Source organism: Macrobrachium rosenbergii, chromosome 10, assembly GCF_040412425.1.
Source record: "Macrobrachium rosenbergii isolate ZJJX-2024 chromosome 10, ASM4041242v1, whole genome shotgun sequence".
NCBI classification, from domain to species: domain Eukaryota; kingdom Metazoa; phylum Arthropoda; class Malacostraca; order Decapoda; family Palaemonidae; genus Macrobrachium; species Macrobrachium rosenbergii.
The window spans coordinates 14,517,553-14,524,201 of NC_089750.1; positions in this window are offsets into that span (position 1 = coordinate 14,517,553).

Consider the following 6,649-nt stretch of genomic DNA (forward strand, 5'->3'; position numbering starts at 1 on the left):
GTTAATATTAGAAGACTTGTTAATATTAGAAGAACTTTTCCTCATAGAAAGGGTGTCTCCATAATGTACTACCCTACCCCTCCAGTGTTGTTCTAGGATATTTTGGATGAAGATTGCTAGACCCTACGTCTCTCCCAACGAATGGCCAGTGTGTTTCAGTGCCAACATAGCATTTCTCGGTGGTCAGCCACCCAAGTACTGACCAGACCCAATGTTACTTAACTTTGTTGTACGACCAGATAGTTGTGTATCAGTTGAACGTAGGACTTAGGCAATAGAAATGTTCTTTTAGCTATCACGTAGGCGCGATATCAGAGAGGTTATAGGCAATCCCTGAAGAGTCTTAACCAAATATGTTATGCAATAAGAATTAACAGTGCAGAAACAGAGGAATTGTAAATAGGATTAAAGGGATGTTAAGGTATAGGAAAAAATATGCCTGTTGATTTGCTTTATGTGATTTCGGCTGTCAAGCCAAGCACTGGGGCCCTTTTGGCCATTTAGCTTAAAACAGTGATCAGAGGGAAGTGGAGTGGTTGGACAGCCATTCCAAAGAAAGGAAGCGGCAATGGATGTAAAGTAAGAGGACTGGTGGGTGCATTTAAAAACACCTTATAATAATGCCTACAATGCTCCACGTGAGGTGCACTGGGGCACTACCCCCAGGGGGAAAACATGCTTGGTAAAAGATAGCAAGCAAGGTTAAGAAAATTTTTAGAGGAATAAAAATGTGAAAAAAGAAACGCACGAAATGGAATGTAAAATCCCGAATTATGCTTCGTTATGCAAAGCCTACAGAATGGGTAACCATACACCCACTTGAATCATAGGCCTAAAGGGAAAAATGGAAGGGAAATGTATAAGTGTGAAAAAGTATGCTTTTAACCCCAGAGGAATCGATACAACTTGCTCTTGAAGGAGGGGAGATTTTAGGGATCAGGGAAAAAACCGAAAAGGAACACAGCTCCATTTTTGCTAGGCAGATGAAGAAGAACCAGCAGCGGATTACCTGTCATATAATAACTTGATTTTAATATGTTTTTAAACTAGTGCTTTCTCTGTTAACTGTTCTGAGAGACATTCTTTTTCTTATTCTCGACTTACCCTCTTTTCTCATGTACAGGATATCTCTGGTCATTCTGCAGGTGTTCTTCATATCTTCTTTTTTATTTTTTAAAACCAGTTATCCTTTTTTTTTTGGACAGCAGTGCACTCTAATTTCACATCCAGTTGTTGATGTAATTCAACAGAATTATCTGTGGAGTCGATATCATTTAGGATTTTATTAAGCTTTCTAATACTTCCTGTGTTTTTTTAATCTGACCCTTAAATAGGATACATGACTTTTTCAACACCATCCACTTACCAGTATATTAGCTCCCTTGGGGGCGGGAAGAGGGGCTAAATGCTATCAGTGCACCTCACGCAGGGCACTGTAGGCATTACTTAATGTTCTTTGCCGCGTCCCTTCGGCCCCTAACTTTAACTCCTTCCTTTCCTTGTATTGTACCTCCTTATTATCTTTCTTGTGTTTTTCTCTCCACCCTCTTCTGGCAATTGTTTCACAGTGCAACTGTGAGGTCTTGTTACACCTTTAAAACCTCCTTTTACTCTTAATTTCCTTTCCAGCGCTGAATGACCTCATAGGTCCCAGAGCTTGGCCTTTGTCCTAAATTTTATAATCCAATTCGTAATCTAAGTATTTCAGCTGAAAGAACGGAGGGGTGTACCTTTAGGAGCCACCCCTATATTAGGGAGAGCAGCTTGTTTATGGTTATGAATTATAGCCTGATATATTCAAAGAAATTTTTATAAAAAAACAACAAAATTTAGAGCCTTCTACAAAAGCCATGATAAAACAGAGGTGTTCCTCAAATAAAGATGATAGTTAGTATGGTTCAGTATTTTTCAACATCTGTCTTTTCCAGCGAAAAAAATTATCAGAATTTGAAATCCAAGTAATTTCATGGCATAGGGAACCAAACCTTAGAAACTCTGCAATTAGGTGAGCCATGGAAATACACTATGCGAAAAAAAAAAATGCTCCTCCCGTTGGCAAAACAGATAAGCATTCTTGCCTGGAACCCTCCTCTCTCTCTCTCTCTCTCTCTCTCTCTCTCTCTCTCTCTCTCTCTCTCTCTCTCTCTCTCTCTCTCTCTCTCTCTCTTCTTCCCACCCGCCCCCCATAAGTGGTATGCGTAAGGACTTAGCAGGTAATTTTAAAGAAGATCAGTTACTGGCACACGGCTTAATAGCTTATGATATATATGGCATATAACACGTGGGAAGATTTTCTGATAATTTTAAAGGATTGATAATATATAGGAAAAGAAAATCAAGTGAGGTATGAACGCGTTTTAGACAAACTACATACCTGTATCTCACCCTATTGCCTACGTAAATTATTGCAGGAGAGTGGTTGCAGTATTTTGATACAATATACCTGTGGAAGTCCATGGTACTGTTCCGCATGTAGGAAAGGTCAGACGGGTTATTACCTTTATGTTTTATTTGTATTTTGCTACAGTGTCGTTACCTACCAATAATTTTTTTTATTAAACTCCATTGACTCATGAATTTTGAATTTTTTTTTTAGTTAGATACGCCATGCGCGAGTTATTGAAAGGTTAAAAATCTCATGTAAATAACATGAATAGATATTTTTTCGTAAATACTCCAAAGCTTTAAGCACAATACCTCCATTTAGGAAAAAATAAACCGAAATATACGCACAAATGCATACCAACGCAATCACACTCACACACGAACGCGCGCGCACACACACACACACATATGTACAGTATATATATAATATATATATATATATATATATATATATATATATATATATATATATATATATCGTGTGTGTTTTGTGTATGAACAATTGCGCACGATGCATAAAATAACGTGAAACATTATATATGAATACACTCCGCCTACCCTTTAACATTTCTAGAAATCTCGTCCCAAAGTGATAGAAAGTTAAAGAAATCGATAGAGAGAGAGAGAGAGAGAGAGAGAGAGAGAGAGAGAGAGAGAGAGAGAGAGAGAGCGTGTATTATTGGGTGTAGGGGTTGGTTGAGCTCCTGTGTGGATGAGGTGCCGTAGCCCGTGAAATTACTATTGTTGATCATTTAGATTATATTAAGCAGGGAATGAACTCCGCGAGGGGAAAGAGAAGAAGAGAAACGAGGGTGAGACAGAGAGTGAAAGAGTGAGAAAATGAGCGGGTTAATAAAATAGAGGAAGAGACACTGTGTGGAGAGAGAGAGAGAGAGAGAGAGAGAGAGAGAGAGAGAGAGAGAGAGAGAGAGAGAGAGAGAGAGAACGATGGTATCTGTGAATCAAATACATATATATATATATACAGTATATATATATATATATATATATATATATGATATACATTATATATATGTATATATAATATACATCTATATATCTATATATACACTATATATATATATATATATATATATATATATATATATATATATATATATAGTAAATATGAATAATATTTGAGAGAAATATAGAGAGAGTTCGGTAATTATGAGTATCTATGTAACTGAATAGAAGGAGAGAGAAATAGAGATAGTGGTTTTTCATTGTATCTTTAAAGTATTTGTTTATTTAGTCAATTATCTGTGACTTATTTCATTAAAACAGAATTAATAATATAGGGAGAGTAATGATATAAGAGATGAGAGTAAAATCGGAAGAATATTTAACACAAATATTAACTGTTGGGGTGATATAGTAAATAGTCGGACGATTAAACTGGAAATATTATTTTGATAAATGAAAACTTATGATAAATTTAGGCAGAAACATTAAAGTCAAATGTTATAATAGTGGAGAGAGACTAACCACCGGGGAATATTTTCGCAGAGAAGAAATATCGCACAAGAGTGGACATGTTTTAATGGTGTGAAATTTTACACTAAAGATGAAATACATTTCTTCCCATAGAGAGGAATATTGCTAAAAGAGAAATAGTAAAGTAAATGGTAAATGTTGCACAGGAATATTCGTTTTAAAATATCCCCCTCCTCACAGGATCTGAGCTGAAAACTGAAAAAAGAAATCAATAACCGGAAAATTAACTTTGTAAATGCCAAAGAGGTTAATTAACATAATCAATGGTGCCGACGAAAATGAAAATGATAATGAACTTCGTAGGTGATGATGGTAAAGGTAATGAAGGGTTTCCTCATCATTGATAATTATTAATTATTATTATTCACTTTTGTAGTTATCAAGGGGGAAACCGTATTATTATTATTATTATTATTATATTTTGAACATGCCATTACTTTTCATCCTTGCTGAAATGTATTGAGACAAGCGCATACAGGACAGTAATTTAATTTTTCGGAGATTGACTTGGTTAGTTTCTGAATTTACTTGGTGTGGCGTGTTGGAGAGAGAGAGAGAGAGAGAGAGAGAGAGAGAGAGAGAGAGAGAGAGAGAGAGAGAGAGAGAGAGACATAATAGATTTCTTAAAGGAATTAGAAACTGCAAGAGAGAAATTAGATAGAGAGAGAGAGAGAGAGAGAGAGAGAGCATAATAGATTTAAGGGAATCAGGTACTGAAAATGAAATTCATAGCAGAGAGAGAGAGAGAGAGAGAGAGAGAGAGAGAGAGAACATAATAGCTTTCTTAAGGGAATTAGGTACCGAAATACGAAATTCATAGCAGAGAGAGAGAGAGAGAGAGAGAGAGAGAGAGAGAGAGAGAGAGAGAGAGAGAGAGAGAGAGAGAGAGAGAACATAATAGCTTTCTTAAGGGAATTAGGTACCGAAATACGAACTTCATAGCAGAAAGAGAGAGAGAGAGAGAGAGAGAGAGAGAGAGAGAGAGAGAGAGAGAGAGAGAGAGAACACATTGTATTTATCTCGGAACACGAATTACTGATGGAAGTCGAGAGGTAAAAGCATAATAGCAAACACTTGACACTCTGTAACCAATTCCTTTGACCCCGTCGTCGAAGTTATTCATTTTACATTCCTTCAGAATACCCCCAGGGGAAACTGGTGACCTTTGATAAATAACACAACATTAGACTTTCATGAAAGCAGAACTTTCTCTCTCTCTCTCTCTCTCTCTCTCTCTCTCTCTCTCTCTCTCTCTCTCTCTCTCTCTCTCTCTCTCTCTCTAATGCATTTCCGGTGGTTGCGAAAAAAATTAGGTTGTAAATTTCAGTATTTTCTAAACATTTTTCATTGATTTATGCATTAGGTTTTACTTGCTGTTTTTCATTTCAATATTTATTTTATTGGCAATTCATCAGTTAAGTTTTTCGTTTATTTATGTAATTTTTTATTTATTTATCTATCTATATGTAAAGTCGTCCGTCTGGTTTTTAGTTTATTGTCTTGCGCTTTCTGATTACTATTTTTTTATTTATTTTTATTTTTACTTATATCTGTGCAAGTTTATATTGTTATTTCATTTACTTGTGTCGTTACATATCCTGACGTCTGTTTTCTTTTGCTGTTGTTTCTTTGCCCTTTTATCTTTAAAAAACTGCTTTTAGTTTTCCTTTATACACATGTTGATATTATGTACACTTATCTGAGTATAGAATATTTTCCTTCGTATGTCCCTGTCATCCATTTGTTTCTTCTTCCATTTACTTGCCTTTTTTTCTTTGTTTACGTTTTCTTGCATTCGAGAGAAACGTTCAGTCTAAATACAAGGCAGTATATAGAATGAAAGTATAGCCGCAGACAATTCCGAAAAGGAGTGTTTGCCATCAGCCGAGCATTCATTTGTATGCAGGTCGCCGAAACCAGGGGCGCTCGTCATTATTGAACCAATTCGACGTATTAATAAGTATCTCGTTAGCCGGCAAGTCTTTCGTGCCGTTCAAGGGTTCGGCGATTCACTCCCGGGTCTCGAATCCTTTGCGAGTCAACGAAGCACGAGGGGCGCGTTGTTTCGGCACCAGGAAATTCGGTAACGATGGAATGAAGGTGTTCGCCGACAGGAAAGTACGCGTGAGGGTTAGCATAATCGAATGAGAGAGAGAGAGAGAGAGAGAGAGAGAGAGAGAGAGAGAGAGAGAGAGAGAGAGAGAGAGAGAGAATATAATGTAAAAATAAGGTTAAAGCTTAAGAATTAAGCGAAAAAGAAAACTAAGAATAGAATGAATACATTGTCCAACGAGAGAGAGAGAGAGAGAGAGAGAGAGAGAGAGAGAGAGAGAGAGAGAGAGAGAGAGAGAGAGAGAGAGAGAGAGTAATGTAAAAATAAGGGTAAAGCTTAAGAATTCGGCAAAAACAGAGAATGGAAGAAGCCAAAGAGAGAGAGAGAGAGAGAGAGAGAGAGAGAGAGAGAGAGAGAGAGAGAGAGAGAGAGAGAGTGGTCGGTAGTGCGAAGTAACGAGTCAGACGGTAAGGAAAGTTGGGAAGGAAATCGAAAGAGAGAGAGAGAGAGAGAGAGAGAGAGAGAGAGAGAGAGAGAGAGAGAGAGAGAGAGGGGTGGGGTGGGTGGAAATGTTTTTTCAGTCAGAATTAGGTCTTCTACAATAAGGAATTTCCGGAAAGCTGAAGAAACAGATTGAGAAAGAGAGAGGTTCATAGCACTAAGTTGAACCTATTGACAATAGGGATAGCAGCATTTTATGTAAACAAACACACC